This window comes from Frieseomelitta varia, unplaced genomic scaffold, assembly GCF_011392965.1.
Source record: "Frieseomelitta varia isolate USP_RPSP 00005682 unplaced genomic scaffold, Fvar_1.2 scaffold_896, whole genome shotgun sequence".
In the NCBI taxonomy this organism is placed as follows: domain Eukaryota; kingdom Metazoa; phylum Arthropoda; class Insecta; order Hymenoptera; family Apidae; genus Frieseomelitta; species Frieseomelitta varia.
In genome coordinates this window covers 102,361-120,022 of record NW_025110696.1, presented here as the reverse complement: position 1 = coordinate 120,022, position 17,662 = coordinate 102,361, and the positions used below count along the sequence as shown (strand labels likewise).

The window sequence follows — 17,662 nt, the reverse complement described above, 5'->3', positions numbered from 1 at the left end:
AGCGAAACCATTCGACGCGAAACTTCTTTCTATACTGTAAAACACCGTTAGTTATTGGTCAAACGGTCTTCCAGGGCGTTCTAGGACGCGCGTTTCCTTTAAAACCCCATACGTATACGTCGTGGGTGGTTGTCTCGGCCAACGGATTGCCACCAGCCCGGTCTCGCCGGAAAGAAAAGTTTGTCGACGTCGTGTAAGGTCGTGCAAGGCACCTGCAACAGCTTAATAGTTCATGGCTTAATAGTTCCGGTGGTCTCACTCTCCTCGACGATATTTCTCAAGGAGAGGGAAGAACCGGTGGCAAAGAAACGACAGTTGGCCCATGGGGCGAGGCGCGATAAAAGGGAGTTCCCAACGAGTACGAGTTGGTTAAAACGACGAAATAAAAGGAAACGGCGGTGGCGGCAATAGCAAGGAAACGGAGCGCAATTATTCGAGGGCATTTTTTTTACGAAAGTTTCTTATCGGACGCAGGCGTGATGTACAATGTCACGCTCGAAGCGATCCCGCCGCCACTTTCGATGCTATTTCCTCGCGTTTCCGGCGCGCGCCACGTGGCAGCTTGCCTCGTCCTCCTCCTCCTCCTTGCGCTCGTTCGGATCGTTTCGGACGTTTCTACCGCCTTTATAGCGATACTTGGAAATTTAGAACTGTTCTCAAAGTTTTTTACGCGCCGTTGCCCCGTATTTTCAGGGCAGGTTTGCTCGTTATTGCGCCTCAGAGGCTCGAACGATCCGAGGTAATTTTATGGTGTCTGAAGATTGAGAGGAAGTTCGTATAACATTTTTATGCTCGTTCGAACGTCTTCTAATAGTAGGGTGAAATCGCTAAATATTTTGAAATATCGTTATACTTCAGACGTCACTTTCCTTGTTTAGGTAACACAGAAAAATCATGAAAAAATTAAGAAGTAAAGAAGAGTGAAACATCGAAGTAATCGTATATGTTTATTATTATTAGTCTGAATTCAGATTAAAATTACACTTCTTTTTTGAGAGAGATGTAACATTCTGTACTTTACAGAATATTTAAAATTTCGATATATTATTGAAATTCGATGTTCTACATATTAACGAAATAAAATTTTTATTTTAAATTAATTATTCATTGTTTACTTTAAATTAATAATTAATAAACACTAGAAGTTCGAATAACCAGCAGAATACTAAATACGAGACAGTAGCAAGCATGTTGGCCCATTAGCTCAGTTGGTTAGAGCGTCGTGCTAATAACGCGAAGGTCGCGGGTTCGATCCCCCCATGGGCCAGAAATTTTTTTTTTATTTTCATTTCACATGGAAACAGAATTAATCGCCGTAATTACATTCTCGAGCGTTAGTATTATTTTTATTAATTTATTTTTCGATCCCTAAAACGAGCGCAAAATATAGAATCGAAAAGTTTTCCTGTGATAACATCGTATGGAAACTCGGCAGTGAATGTGTACTCGTTCGCAAGGAAGCGCGAGGCGAGTAAGGAATTTGTTTTAGTCAAGGACAAGAAAAACTTCCTCAACGACGTCCCTGTGTCTAATTGAGTAACTTTTTCCCGTTCGACGTGGCTTGTTTCGCGAAACAGAAGTATTTTCCACCGATCCTCGAAAGAGAGGAAGTTTCGAGAAAGTCGTTCTCGTAATAGGAAAAAGTTTTTTCGCCTAGCCAGACTTAACGTTCCCTTTATTTATTCTGCGAATTTAGGTGTCTCCAGTTCCGCTAATATTTCGTTTATCCAGAGCTCGGTTTCAATGCGGTTTTAATTAAAAATAAATTTAATTAAAAATGAATGTAGAGTAATATTTGAACAATGTTAATTTTGAACTTTTATTGTAAAAATTCTCAAGAAATTTGGTAAAAATTCTTCGAGCTTCTTTATTTTTCTTCCTTTTTTTTTATTAACAATATTTTCGTTTCATTAAGAAATACGTGCAAACTAATGAATGCCGCTAATTGCAAAAAATTTCAATGTTAAAATTGACAAAAAAAAGAATCAAAAGAAATTTTCCGGTACCGGGAATCGAACCCGAGCCTCCTGGGTGAAAGCCAGGTATCCTAGCCACTAGACCATACCGGATTTGATGGAAGATATATTTCAAGCTTCTCTCTAGAGGAGTTGAAAACTGTCTAAACTTCATTCTTTTACTAAATTTTTAATACAATTTAATACAATTTTATTACTAAAAATTGCAAAACCCTTTAAATTTGTCAAATCCTCAGATATGTAGTCTAAAAAAAAACCGTCAGAACCGTTCAACTAATTGTAAGAGAAAGATCTCCCTGTATTGTAATTTCATTCATTTTTACATTTGTGCAGTTTCATTGCACATCTAGACATTTCATGAAACGCGGCATTTTTATATCGGCTGGTAGCACGCCATAAATCCGGGACGGCGATTTAAACGCGGTTGCTACTGTCGTCGGATTTAAAAACAGTTTACATCCTATCGGGTTGGCGACAGGCAGCCATTGGCCGATTGTTTCTGGCAACAAATAATTGATTTATTTATTTTTTGTATTCCATTCGTAGTCTTTTTCTCTCTTTTTCCTTCTCTTTTTTCCTTTTTTTTCTTTTTTTTTTTTTTTTTTTTGCTNCTTTGCAAACTGTTCAATCTTTAACAATCATTTCTCTCTCGTTTTTTTCCTTTTTTTTCTTTTTTCTTTTTTTTTGCTATCGGAAACATCGATGGCGCGTTGTATCGACGTCGCGAGGAAAGGTTCATCGTTCAAGCGGAAAGGACGCCGGACGTACGTCGGAACAACGAACGATACACGGCGGAACAATTATCGGATATCCACCGTTGACAAATTACACGGTCAACCGGCTACTAGTTTTAATGAAGCTCTATCGAGCAGGCTGCTCGCGTGTCCGCTGGAAAATGAAAAACGAAGCATGCTCCTCGTGCAAAAGGACTCCCGGCTGCTCCCTCGATCGATAGTCCTTTTTGCTTTTATTATCAATCTTTTGAAATTAATCTTATAAACAGCAGAATCTCCACCTTTTGACTTTTACGTGAAATTTTACCAATTTGTTAATTAATCGTCAGACTGAGAATGAGAGTTCGTACCTTTGTCAAAGTAATTGAAGATCTAAGGAGATGGTTTTGTTTCGTTTACTGTTGAATGTTACAACGGGAACTCTCGTTTAAACATCTTTCCAAACTTATTTAGATAATTACTTTTCTATATTTCGTACATGTATATTTAATTTTATTTTAATATTTCTATTCATTACTACGAAATTTATATGCAATATTCAAAACATTTAAAATATCAAGAGAGGAATATTTCTTGTCATTTTTAATAAATAAAATATGTATTTGAAACACTCCAATCTTTACATTACCAATAAATTTATAATTCATTTAATATTTATTTAATAATTTATATTACATTTAATATTTATTTAACAATTTATATTACATTTAATATTTATTTAATAATTTATATTACATTTAATATTTATTTAATAACTTATATTTATATTACCTACATTATTTATTATTAAAAGAAAGTTGGAACGTTTCATCTACATTTCGTTTGCATTTCAATAACGTCACGTTCTTCAACCTGTATCTGCCATAACCTTCTGTCTTAAATCACCGTCTCGTTCGTTGCATAGATCATTCGAAAGTGGCCCATGTGAACCATGGCCAGATCTATTCTCGGGCGAATTTATCGCCCTGGCCGATGTATCCTCCAGTATTACGTCATTAAAGACGCATATTCGTGTGTTCTCGTGGCCGAGAGTGGGTTTGCTGGCGTCGTTTCATCGCGGACGCCCCGCGAGAAAATGTTTTTCTCATAGCCGATTTTATGGAAACTGCCCGGTGTGCACGACGCTTCACCCTGTGTCTCGTAAAACAATCATTTCTCCATCGACTCGAGCTGAACCACGTGTTCCCAATAGGTTGGCGATATTATTGCGAAATGGGGGACTCTTGTTATGAATTCGCGTGGCAACTAATGTATTCCAGTGCCTTCTTGCACGATTCTCTGCTGATATTTCTAGAAAGAGAAAATGCACAAGTCGCAAGCTCCGAAGTAAACGAATTTTAATATTTTGAAACAAACGATTTTTTTTTCTAGCGATGCACTGCTTGCAACTTTTTTATACATTTAATCCTCTTTGAGAGCTAAATATTAAATTTAACACTTTGGATGGAGGTACATTTTCAGAATACTTTCAGAGGAAATACATTTCACCGACGCTTTTTACGCTTTTACGTTATCTTCTTTATTTAATCGAACAGAGAAATCGCATGAACAGGAGAACTCGCGAATCTCTATTAGAAATGCATTTTCCTGGTTCGTGTTCGCCCTTCCAGTGCGCGCAAAGCTTCCATGCAGTTTATTCCAAAGACCTCTATCGATCATCGTGCCCATACGTCAATTTTACACGCTCCTGTCTTCCACCTACGTTTTCCCATATGCCTTTCTCCGCTTCCACGAGGACGTAACCTTACCGTGGCAAAAAGCACTTCCGTTCGATCGTCGAAGAACACGAGCTTCTGCGTGAAAAGCTTTCTTCTTTGACAGCAGCTCTGTGTATAGAGCTGATTGTGCAACAGTTACACCTCCAGCTATTAAAAAAAAAAAAGAAGAAGAAGAAAGATTTTATATTGCAGATAAAATATGAAATTGAAATTTCACTTGTTTTTTTTTTTGTCGATCAACTCGATCAGCGCGAGTTGAAAGTTTCTTTTCTCTTGTGAATAAAACAGTAAAAAATTCTTTCACCAATTTCCCTTTTATCAATCTTAATCTAAAGGTAGTTTGAAAAATCAGTTTCAAATTCATTAAACTAAGAACAGAATTTTTTATTTATTTACTTTTGTTTTGTTTGTAGAACTTGCTAATTTTTACCTCAACTACACGTTACTCAATCTACTAAAAAGCTTTGCTAATTAAAAAATGACGTCCAAACAAACTTCGATTCGCTCGAACTATTTTCCACGATCCACTTCATGATCGCCAACACCTCCTACACATCGAAACTTCGTCAAATTGATCAAACTTCGTTATACTTCGCTCTCATTAACGAACACACGCACACTGCGTTCATTAATCTCGTCGTTTCTGCCGGTAGATTTAGCAAGCACGAAGAATTTACAATATTTTAGGAAATTGAACACTTGGACACTGCCTTTTTTCAACTTTAAGTATTATAAACTTTAAATATTTATTAATTTATTAATTTATTAAAGTTTATAATTATAAACTTTAAATATTTTTTAAAATTGGAAACTAATTACGAAAAATCCCCAGGTTTTTATTCTCCAGGCATCTTTTTTATTCCACAATTTCATCAAGCACATTTAAATGCACCTAATCGATCCATGTTCTCTCATTCACCGTGAAAATCCGTCGATTAAATATTTCGCTGTTCACGAATATCCTCAACAATGAAGTATCTTCGCAGCAGTTCCGCTTCTTTCTTCTCTCCACTTGCTCGCCGCGTCTCGAACTTTTTCCCACTCCGTTTCTTTATTTCCTGAAAGATTTTTCTCGAACAAACGGTATTGGTGGACGAAATTACAATAACTCGTATAAATCAGGTCCTCGAAACACATTTGTGCAAGAATCGAGAAACACCGAATTGCATTATGCCGTTAAGCGTGACGAAATATGAATCCTCCGATCGTACGAGACGATCCGGCGAAACGAAGCAATAAAAAGCTCGCGGATAAAAATGTCTGCGCAGCTGGGAGTAATTAAAGGAGAGAGATTTTTCTTTTTTCCTTCGTTCGCGTCCTGAGGTAGCTACAGTCCCTGGGACTAGTTCCGTCCTTTAACCTGTATTTATAATGTGGTTATTGGATGAGTGATGTTTCTATTGTTGTTGCTGTTGCTGACTGATGTGTACCTGTAGTAGGGTTCGCAGGAAAAGTTTCAAAAAACCGGCGCGTAGAAAGGAGAGAGACGTTCTCTCTGCCGAACAGGTGAGATGCCAGCGCGTCGTCGTCGAGCGTGACGCGCTGGATCCGGCGACAAAGTTTATTATTCCACGCCGGTCGAATATATATGTACGTGTGGCGTGTCGCGGCGGAATGTCGCCCTCGGAACGAAACGAAAGAAACTAGTTTCCCGGGCCTTGTCGTGCTTACTTTATCCGGGGAGGGCCTCCCCTTTTCGAGCGTGTGTCGAAACACACTCGGTTCGCGCGCGCGAGAAACGAAGAGGAGGGCGAGTCTCTCCTCGCGGATGCTCGCGCGCTCTTGTAAAGGCACACGCTTGTTAAAAAGATCGTCTCTCTGTCGTTGGGGCGATGAGAACCTCACATGGTAACGAGACTTTCGAGGGCCCCTTCCGCATTAAAAGATGCGTTTCTTCGTGGCGGATGAAGAAGATGCAGAGAGAGAGAGAGAGAGAGAGAAAAAGAGATGAGAAAAGAAGGAGCAGGCATATTTGCCGTGCATCAAAGAGCTGGGAAGGCCCCGTAATGGAATTGAGAGGAATCCGTCGGGCTTCTTCCTGTTTACAGAGCTGATTTCTTGATTTTTATTGGCCGGGCGATTGCAGGCCAGAGAATTTTAAACGGCCTCCGAACCTTGAAAACGCCGCGCAACCGACCTCCTCGTCTTTGAATTCGACGTCCCTCTCGATTCCTCTTTCGATCTCTTTGAGTTGTAATTATTGCCTAATTGAGTAAATAAGAGATCCAATTATCTAGTCTGGCAGTCTAGAGACTCTTCTTAACACTGGACCTATCAAAATGGTCAAAATGACCAATTTTTGTCAGATATTTTATAGCTGTTTTAATCGTATTTTAAAGATCTTCTCTACTCTATTTTATTATACTTTAATGTTTCTCGTGGAAATTTTTTATTGCTTCATTTCGTCGGTTTTCGTCGTCTGTTCTAAATTCTAAAACCTAGCCTTGTTGACGAATTTTGTGCGTCAGGTGGGAGTGAAAAATTTCATCGAAGATGATTCGATTCGAATAATGTTGTTACTATGTAAAAAAATTCTGAATATATTTTCATCGCTGTTTTTCTTCCAACTAAATGGAACTGTATAAATATGAATTAATTCATGCAAATCGTTACTTATCAGGTGTCCAGTGTTCTATCATTTAATTAATTATGGTCTCTCGTTCACACGATAGAAAGACACAGTTTGTCGCGTAAGATTTCCATCAATTTCCGCTCGACACAATATAGGTGTAACAGTTTTAACTTATACGCTCCAGCATGAAAACCACGCGATCTGATTAAATGAAAAGCTGCTCGTTCAAATATTGAAAAACATAGAAGTTTCTCGGAAAACATCGGACTGTTTATTAACTTGTTTATTTGGCGAAGAACGGAAATACTCGCCCAGTCGAGAGACGAGATTCAAAATTTCGTCGGCACTTTTAAATTTTTCATTCACTATTATTTACTCTGTTTTTCTTGCTCCTCAGCAACGCTCGAAGCTTCGACCACACGCGCCATCAGTAGCACGCGAAATGGTCATTATCGTCGAGACTCTGTTTGCTTCTCTCGCAGCAGAGAATCCTCGCTAAATCTTTGACCTTTCTCTCTTAACGAAGCCTCCGTTTCTTTTCCCATCGTTGTTGGTTTTAACGAAATCCCCTTGAGAACGTATCGTTCTCCTTTGTACGGAACGTTTACAATTGTAATTGCATCGTGCCGCGTAACATTTCGCATGGATGAATTATTTCATTTCGTTTGCGCGAAAGAAAGAACTTTCAATCGGGATCGACGATTTTAATAACTTGAGGCAAGAAGTCGCGATTCAACAAAGAATGAATACGAAAGAATACGAGATTTCTGTATGGCTGTTATCCACCGTCAAGGCCTTGATTTTCTGTGTTCAGTTATCTGACTGTAATTAGTGGTCAATCAACATTATCGACGGAGCGGAAATTGCTCGAAATTCGATAGCGGCGATCCGATTCCTTATCGAATTCCCAGAGTTCGTTAATTATTAATTGGGCTGATTCGTCCGTTCGATCAGTCCATTCGATAACTCGAATCTTCAACTATTTAATATTGTTGGATGACCAACCCGGACAATATTGAATCAGTGCAAACACTGATAATGAGTTAACATAAAAGTGGACTGTGAATAGTTAGTCATAAGGGTAAGATTCAGTGGTTGGTCATCTATGTTCCTTCCTCTTCCACTTGGAGACGTGATGATAACGAAAAACATACATAAGTACGTGCTTAGAAGAAGCAAACAGCATTCTATTCTTTTCCTCAAAAGTTCGACAATAGATTTGTTACAGGACACCACGATTGCAACGAAGAATAAACCTCTTCAAAATTATAAGCGTGTTAATTACACGGAATTCAACAATGTGTTTGCCTCTTTTTCAAACTTCTTCAAACAGAACATCCAGACACGAATAAATATCTTTGATCCTGTTATATTGGAGCTTGTTATATCACGTGATATTGTCGAAAGTAATCTATTAAACCACGAAGCATTCCCCGTTGAAAAATAATTTTTCGACGCATCACATTCCTTTCCCTTCTTCCAACGATAATGAAGAGGGTTCTAGGAGCATGCTGAAGGATTCATTCCGGCGCTGCGCTGGCAGCCTCGATTTGGGGGGAGAGGCAAATTTGTCGACGAAATGAAAATGTAACCTCATAACTCTGCCTCCTGTGCGCGTCGCGTTATGCATAGTCTAACCACATCCACCGGTTTTATATACTTCATAAACATTCCTGCGGATTTTCCCGTCGTCTCGATGTCTCCTGCCCTTTCCCTTTAAACACAACCACGATGTTTCGCTGGATGATATGATACAGCGGCTCGGAAAAATATTTGCGCGCTCGCCTTGGAGAATTTCTAGATCGAAAGACGATTCTGTAGATTCTGTATCTTGTAAAAGCTCATTCACTTGCGCATGTGTTCGATTCTTTTTTTTTTTTTTTTTTCGAAAAATTGGTTAGAGTTTTAATTGATAAATTTGTGATACGGAGAGAATTATCGTGTATTATTCTCTAAAAATTGGAGAAAAGTTCGGTGTGCATTAACTTCTTGACAACGGACAGTATTCGTATTTTTCTCCGTGAAATCGCTTTGCGCAAGATGTACGCTCACGTCGAAATTAGTAGAATAAATAAAAAAAATTACCAAAGTAAATAAAAAAAATTTTACTCCAACTGAAGAATTATTTGTGATTGTGTTATTTGTTATTGTTTGATTGTGTTTGTGTTGATGTTATTTGTTTCTGTGATATTATATGTTTGTTAGATTATCCATTATCTGAGAGAAAAATTTGAACGGATTATACGATTATGGCTGAAGCGAGCAACGTCCGAACGCGAATTTCGAAACGTTTTTGTCCGTCGGGTCGTCGGGTGGCTCGCACGGCTTTTAAATTTTCAAGATAACAAAACCCGAAAGAAATTTTAATCCCACGCAGAGGCCCGAACGCAGCCCCGGCCAATTTTGTCGCGTTACGTTCGGACGTTGCGCGGAGGGCAACGCAAACATTTTCCAAAATTCATTTCACCGCGCGGAATTATCGTATCGCGGGAACGGGAAACTGCGCCGCGAGAACAGCAAGTAAATTTGCTCGTTGTGAAATCGTGCCACCCTACACCCTCCGCCTCGTTCCTCATCCACGGGGGGGAAATGTTTCATAAAGTGCGCAGAATTTCATATCATACGGAACTAATCTCGTGTACCTGTGACGACGTTGAAGGAATCGTTGACGAGGAAGGAGTATCGATATCTGGGAAACTTGGAAGCCAATCGGTGTAAATTAGTTTCCATTGAAAATGGTTTTCCTGTCAAAACGAGTACAAGAATAACATTCGAATGGCAATGAAAAATTTAAACTGACGTTAAATTAAAGTTATAATAAAAATTATAGTAAAATTATACGTTATAGTAAAATTACTTAATTATAAAGATAAAAAAAATTTAATTATAAAGATATCAAAAAAAATTATTTAATTATAAATATATTATACGTTATAGTAAAATTACTTAATTATAGTAAAATTACTTAATAGTAAAAGTACTTAAATTAAAGTTATAGTAAAATTATACGATGATACGCGCTTGATCTCATTTTAAAGCGCGAAGCTTTCTACTTTGACGGTAGAAATTATTAATTTAATGTGAAATGAAAAAGAATAGAATTAAATTAATTTCAATTATTGTTACTTTTAATTTGTAATTAAATATAATACAACACGTATAGTAATAAAGATTAATTTTTTTATATTATAATATAAAGCCCAATTAATTGATTTAGTTATAGTTGTTTGTAATTAGAAAATTTAGAAGTTTGTTTAATGTAAAGTTTTATTAAATTACTTTACTTACATATATATTTATTATATTTACATTCATTTACAAAAATCAATTGATTCATTTTAATCGAACGATTTAATTATAAAAGTTTGAATTGAGAATTATAAAAGTTAAAATTGAATTTAAAAAGAAGACTGAAGTAATAAAAGATAACGAAATCGTTGTTGTTATGATTTCTGTTTAAAAAATTATGGTCAGTTGATATTATCGACAATTTTCCACCGTCATTGGCACAGTTACGTTCCTCGCTGTAATTATTATTGCTCTTTTCAATTCGTGATCACCTCGAGACGTTTATTGTTCAGTCGAAAGAAAGGATCCAGAGAATTTGTCATGGTAACTTTGCTGTCCATTAGGAAATTTATATGAGCGAGAGGGGTGAGAACGTTGATTAAATCTGGCTTCCCTCAGTTAGGAGGAGGAGAGAGAGAGAGAAGAATGTCTCTCGGACGAAATTGAGGAAACGATCCTTCGTTTCGTTGCGGGCGTAATCGCGACGAAATCAAGAACAGAAAGAAATAGAGATGGCAAGATGGGGAGTAAGAGAGAAAGAGAGAGAGAGAGAGGACTTTATCTGGATCTACACAGAGTCCTTGCCGATGGGAAAAAATGTAATAGAATGGTAACAGTTCGCAGTCGAAAGGAAGAGATAAAGCCGGGGACCAGACTTATCTTCGAAACACGGGCAACGTTATCTCTCATCGAGATAAAGCCTCTCTCTCTCTCTCTCTCTCTCTCTCTGTTGGATTGAATTAAATCTTCCTTCGAGTCAGCTCCTTAATTTCATTTCCACCACCGGTTTTGTATAATTGACGCAATCCGTGAGCGGTGAAATTTTTAGATTGCCTCGCGCGCGTCGAGCTATTCTTTCTCTTTTCTCTCTCTTTGCTTCTCGCGTCTTCCGTGTCTCTGTGTTAGGGATTGTGAATTTTACGATGAATATTCGTGTTCGCATTTTTATACCTTCGCGAATAAAAACCATCGCAAAAATTCCTGTCGCGTATTGCAAACAGTATTTATATTCTTGATTATTGCGTGTACTCTTAAAAATACTTCTTGAAAGTAGTAATTGAACAAACTTCGTTATAGCAGAATTTATTTTCTCCGTTCTGTTTTAAAAAAAGGGTCAATACTGAATATCCAGCTAGCGCTCGAACATACGGAGGAATTTTCTCTCCCGCTTTAGCTTTTACGACGTGGTTTCCTCTCCGTTGACGATTGCAAGCTGTAAACAGATTTTTCCATGCATATATTTTCGATGTAGAAAAGAGGGTACATGTAGAAAAAGAAAAATATTCGTAATAATAGTTCTAACGCGCGAAACAAAAGGACGATGTTTCCCCTTATTATTAAATTCTAAGAACTCTATTGAATCTTCAGAAAAATAGAGTTGAGAAACTTTAAAAAGAAAATTCTTACGCTGCCTAAAAGACTTCTGAGAGGTTAGGTTAGGTTAGGACTTAGCCTCTGAAAGTAAACTAAATTGAGAGAAGTTTGGGCCGGCGCGAAGCGTGTTTCAAATTGTTTCGAACGGTTGCAAAATAAGGTTAAGCCAGTTGGCCACGGGAGGAAAAAGCGTAGTTTAAGTTTGGGAAAACCAGCGGCGAACGTTGATACCACGAAACTCGATACCAATGGTGGTTGGAGGTGGCGCTGGTGGTACAAAAATTGCAAATTATTGCGGCGTCGAGCGCACCCCCCGAGGGGGTGCCGTGCGAAATCGAAGAAAAGAGAGGAAAAGAGTGGTGGCAGGCGATGGCGCGAGAGGCCGAGCACAAAGCTCGGGAAATCCGACTGATTTTATCACCTTTCCGGGAGAACTTTAAGCGGAATTGATGCGAGAAACGACGTTTTCGTTAACGCGCGAAATAGAATTGATCTCGTCATCGAACAGAAACCGAGCGACCTGGTTACACCTTTATCCTTTCCACAACTTCGAGATGGCCGAGATATGGCGTGAAACGAAATTTTATCCAGTCGCTGAAAGTCGATGAATGCAGTTACACGAAATATTTAGAAGTTGTTGATCATTTGATAAACGAGTGTTCAATTTCATCGAGTTTATTCTTGTCAATTTATTCTTTTGTTGTTTGTATTTTTTTTTTTTTTTTTCTTTTGTTGCATTAAACGTTGTAATCCTGCGACTAAACTTCAATCGTGAATACTTCAAGATGTATCAAATATCTGACTTAATAATAGAAAGACGATAGATTAAAGATGTTATCTTTTTATGTTTATTTTTTCTATTTATATTATTTATAATATAATATTATATATATTTAATATTATAATAATAGTAATGTTGACATTATTAATATATAATGTTATAATATTTATTTATATTATGTATTTTATTATATTTTAATAAACTAATAACTACTCGAAGATTTTATTCTTTATTTGATGCATTCATTTATATATCAACTTAACAACCAGTTAGGTTTGACTGAATCAGTTTTCATTTCATTTCAGTTTAATTTCCCAGTGTTCCCAATTTGACGTTGTCGAATCACTATTACGCACTATTGCGATAGAAAATTCTGACCGATCAGCCGTCAGCCCCTGGCGATGATCTGGTTCAATTAGTGCCTTTGTTCGAGACCAGCGGGCATTCTAGTGCATGCATACGAAAACGATCCACGTGCATACGTCTCCACGGTTTAACGAAGGCACCGTGGCGTGCGTAAAATTAGACGGAACAATTTTAGCGAGGTCACGCGCTTAACGAAACTTTAAATCCCGGGCGCGAAAAGGAAACCTAGAAAATGCGAGTTTCATTGGGCGGAATCACGCGAACGAGCGAAACGTTAGTGCGGCCGGGGTCTTCGAAGATCGATCGCAAAATCACCGCGGTGAATTTCGTAGAACTGGAAACGACGTTCGCCGTCCAATTGCCGGAAATATCGTAAAAGCATGCCTCGCGAGGAGAAAGAAAAAGAAATCTAGAACGCGACGAACGTATCATTTCGGCTGCCATTTTTACTACGAAATGAGAACGATGCGCGAATCTCAGTTCAATGGTATAAAGTATTAAAACTTAAAACTTGGTGATTTTTAAGTGAAATTCGACTGATTCAAATTACTAAAGGAATGATTAACACTTTGGTTGCCCAAAAATATCGATATAAATAGATAAATGATAATGTCCATTAACAGAAAATATTCTACGTGTAAATCATTGTAATTCAGTAATAGTTCCAACAGCGATTTTGAATTAGGTTTCACTAACATTTGATTTATCATAGTTGTAGTATTTATCATTTGTGTCAATCAAAACTAATTGTTAATATTATTCGATATATAAATGTTACATCCATAGTGTGTTAGAACACACGTCCGCAGTGTTAAATAATTGAAAAACTTTTTTGCCAAAAGAACTATTACGTTTCTTGGAAAAGTTTTACCTTCGTGATGAGTAGAATGCAGTGCAAAAAGAAAAAAATTTTTTTTTGACTTTGATATTCAAGGACAGGTTTGCATCAAATCGAAAGTGTAAAATTTATCTATGACAGCCATGGGCAAACTTTTCTTTCCACCCTGTACATAATATATAAAATGATACAGCGTCTCGTGTGCCATAGTAATACCAGATTCTTAGTTTGCCTTTTAAAATAGATTCAAAAACATAGGAGCGAAGACGACAACTGAAAAATTCCAATCTAGTAATTTCCAATGCCTCCGAGCACGGTGGCAATTGTCAGTTTTATTAAAACGAACGAAATCGCGAAACGAGGCCGCAGTAAACCACGATAAACTGTTCTCACTGTACCGAAACTTTCGTATTACTTATCCGCGATTCTCACGTTTCTTCATTCTCTCGAGGACCTCTGGAATTCCACTCGCAAAACGCCTCGAGACTCGTAAAAAAACCCCCGAATCCACTCTCCCTTAAAACCACCTCTGTTCCTTAAATCCTGGCCCGGATTTAAGAACCTACGACCCTACGGCTCCCAATTGTCCGATCGTCCAACCGCGCGCAACTTCATCAACAACTGTCCGCGAAAATCCACCGTCACGCTCACAACCTCGACGCATGAACGCTGTAGAACGGGAAAAGTAGCGAGATATACGCGATCCGTTATCGAAGGCGTTCGCGGGTATCTCGGAAAGCACTCGGAATTTATCGACGATATATCCCGTGACTGACGAGAGAAATGCGTAGTAAACCGATTGATCGGCCGAAGCTTTTCGCCGGAACGTCTCTAGCCCTTCTCCTCTTCAACTCTCCTCCAATGCTGCCGATCTTCCAGAGTATAAACCTCGCTGGTACGTTCACGTACGTATACGTACGCCCTCAATGCGGTTTCCCGCTATGTTTTACGAGCGATCGTGCGTCATTGCCACTGTCGCCTGAGCCTTTCCCGCCGTACCGATCCCAACGTGCATCGCCAACTGTGCCTCGGCTTTGCGATCGTCTCCCTGCGTGTCTTCAGCTCGGTTCACGGCTTACCGAAGAGGGTTATGGATCAGACGCGCTTGCACGTGATGAAGCTCCGTCGTCATATCGATCGGCTTAATCCGCCGCTTTATTCAAGCGAGAGTCACAGAAGACAGTTTATTTAAATGACAATTATAATATTTTTCATCCCTCGCGGTGGCAACTGGTTCGCGGACCATAACGAGCGACCGAACCGCATGCAATTAATTTTCGTCGCTTACTTTTTCTTTTTCAACTCGTCGGTAGGATAGATCACTGGATAGAAATTATTAAGAAGTACTAAATTTATTATTTTGCATATTTTGTTTTTACTTAAATATACTTAAATAATATACGAAATATACGATACAAATAATATAACAAATATACGAAAAAATGAATTTTTTCGAGAGGAAAGGCTTAACTTGCGCTGGCAACTGGGTTCGCGGACCATAACGAGTGACCGAACCGCATGCAATTAATTTTCGTCGCTTACTTTTTCTTTTTCAACTCGTCGGTAGGATAGATCACTGGATAGAAATTATTAAGAAGTACTAAATTTATTATTTTGCATATTTTGTTTTTACTTAAATATACTTAAATAATATACGAAATATACGATACAAATAATATAACAAATATACGAAAAAATGAATTTTTTCGAGAGGAAAGGCTTAACTTGCGCTGGCAACTGGGTTCGCGGACCATAACGAGTGACCGAACCGCATACAATTAATTTTCGTCGCTTACTTTTTCTTTTTGAACTCGTCGGTAGGATAGATCACTGGATAGAAATTATTTAGAAGAACAAACTTGTCATTTGTTTTGCCTCCATTACGCTTAGAATAATTGGCGGATGGAAAAATGATAGGATCTATATGATAATATATCTAATGATAGGATCTAAATCTACATGATAATCTAATGATAATCTACAGTTTATAAACTTTTGATAGTCTCTCAGCAAGCGTAGAGAAACATTCTGGATTCAGTGATAAAATCGAAACACTTCACGGTACGAATTTACAGTGGCTTCGACGAGCCGATGGGGCGAGGGGCGGACGCCACTTTCCTGATCTTTTTCTCAATTAGAGAGGAAATAAAACGGCCGTGACTGAAAGCGTTTTCCTGTCACGTGTAGTCGACTGCGAAATTCGCCAAGCCGAGCGAAGTCTCGGTCTGCCGGTGTTTATTTTTATCTTGACGAACCTGATTGCGAAGGAACTGCCGCGGATATGGGCGTCCCTTCGTTTTTTTCTTCGTTTTTCCCACGTTTTTCCCCCCGTGTACCGTGATTGTCGCCGCGCAAACCGCGATGTTTGATTATTCGATTTCATTGTCGCATTGCCGATTCTGATGAATCTCAAAGCTGCATTCTATCTATAAAACATCCAAGGTACGTTGCCTTTTATAATATTTGATAAGCAAAACAAGGCTTCATTTTTTCGAAATTACGTTCTCATTGATACGAACTCTTCAAACTTCGAACTCTTCAAACTCTGTTAAACTGTAGAGTCCAAGCGAAAGAAATCGCGACAGAGACATTTTCCCTGCAGGTCGTCGGGGTTTCCTTTCATTCAGCAGACGATGTTGAAAAAAGAGCAAAAATCGATACCGTGGGGTCAATTGAGAAAGAAGAGAAAAAGAGAAATTGTAAATGAACTGCTGCGCCAACGCAATACGTCGCCCTTGTAATGTCTCTCGAAGTACGATAAAAAGATAAATTGGAAGGATGACTCGTTCAAAGGAGTAACCAGCGGAAGAAAATTACTCGAACGTTTCCCTCCGCTCGTCGGGAATAAACGTCGTGCTCGAGCTAAGCTTCCTGCCGGTTGAATCGAAGCGTTTTATTGGCCGGTATCAATACAAAGTTTTTTTTTTTTTTTTTTTTTTAAGAACTTCTACCCGGCACGGAAGAGAGAAACTTTCGCCGGGGCTCCGCTGCGTGAGTCTTTTAACGGGAAATTAATTACAGGCGAGGCATTTTTAATTCGACGAGATGAAAGAATGCTCGGAACTTCGCAATAGGGAAACGAGATTTTATCGAGAAATATTCTTTCCCTCCCTTTTTTTTTTTCTTTTCGTATCGCGAAACGGGATTTTCAGGTTGCAAATTGAAATATTTGAACGCGAGAGAAAGAGAGAGATTAATACGAAAGCATAATCTTTGTTAATTAAATTGAAGGAAATTTTTTTAATAATTGTGAAAAATTTCTTAATTTTCTAAGTTAAACGTCAACGTGTCTTTTTAGATGATCCGAAAATGCGAGATATAATTTTTCAATCGTTTAATATTGAGCTTGACGAGTCTGATCGATTTTTAAACTCGAGAAGAGAAATTGAATAGTGAAAAATGAAATGAAAGCCAATTACTAGCAGCGTGTTTAACACCTACGTACACCAGTATGACATCTTGCGTCTTACATCTCAATTTAAAAAAAAAAAAGAAAAAAAGCAGAATTTCTGCAGTTTATATTTAACATTTGTCTAAATTGCATTATATTTAATAACGTTTGCATTCAATACTAACGAAATCTCTAGAATGAAATTGACATTCCAGAACGAGCAATAAAAAATGAAAAAAAAAAAAAAGAGAAAAGCTCGACATTCGAGTTGACCGAATTCCCCGAAGGAACTTGGCTCGAAGCGCGCGAATATTACTCGTTCAAACTCGCGCGCGGCAATAATGCCGAAAATTTAGTGTCTCGTCTGATAAGGCGAGTCGGAACAACAGCCAGAGAGAAAGAGAGAAAGAGGGAGAGGGAGAAGCATTGTTGACGTTTTGCTTAAAAAACTGGCATGGCACGCGCAGATACCGCGGCTACGTGTAAGGACGCGGTTTTATCAACGATAAAAATGTATTACAGAATCTTATATTCAGGACCAGACTCACGTCGAGAGAGATAAAGCCGCGCGCGATGCCTCGTGCTACGTGCCTGATCTGCATACCAAGGAGAGTAACAACTTCT

At 38.3% G+C, this 17,662-nt stretch overlaps 2 non-coding genes across 2 annotated transcripts; one reads left to right on the top strand and one right to left on the bottom strand.

Annotated features, from left to right (window-relative positions):
• The first annotated feature begins 1,193 nt into the window (after positions 1-1,193).
• Positions 1,194-1,267, top strand: Trnai-aau. Its single transcript has one exon. It is a non-coding gene; the product is annotated as a tRNA-Ile (tRNA).
• A 730-nt stretch (positions 1,268-1,997) lies between these two features.
• Trnae-uuc lies at positions 1,998-2,069 on the bottom strand. Its single transcript has one exon. It is a non-coding gene; the product is annotated as a tRNA-Glu (tRNA).
• Between the last annotated feature and the right edge of the window lie 15,593 nt (positions 2,070-17,662).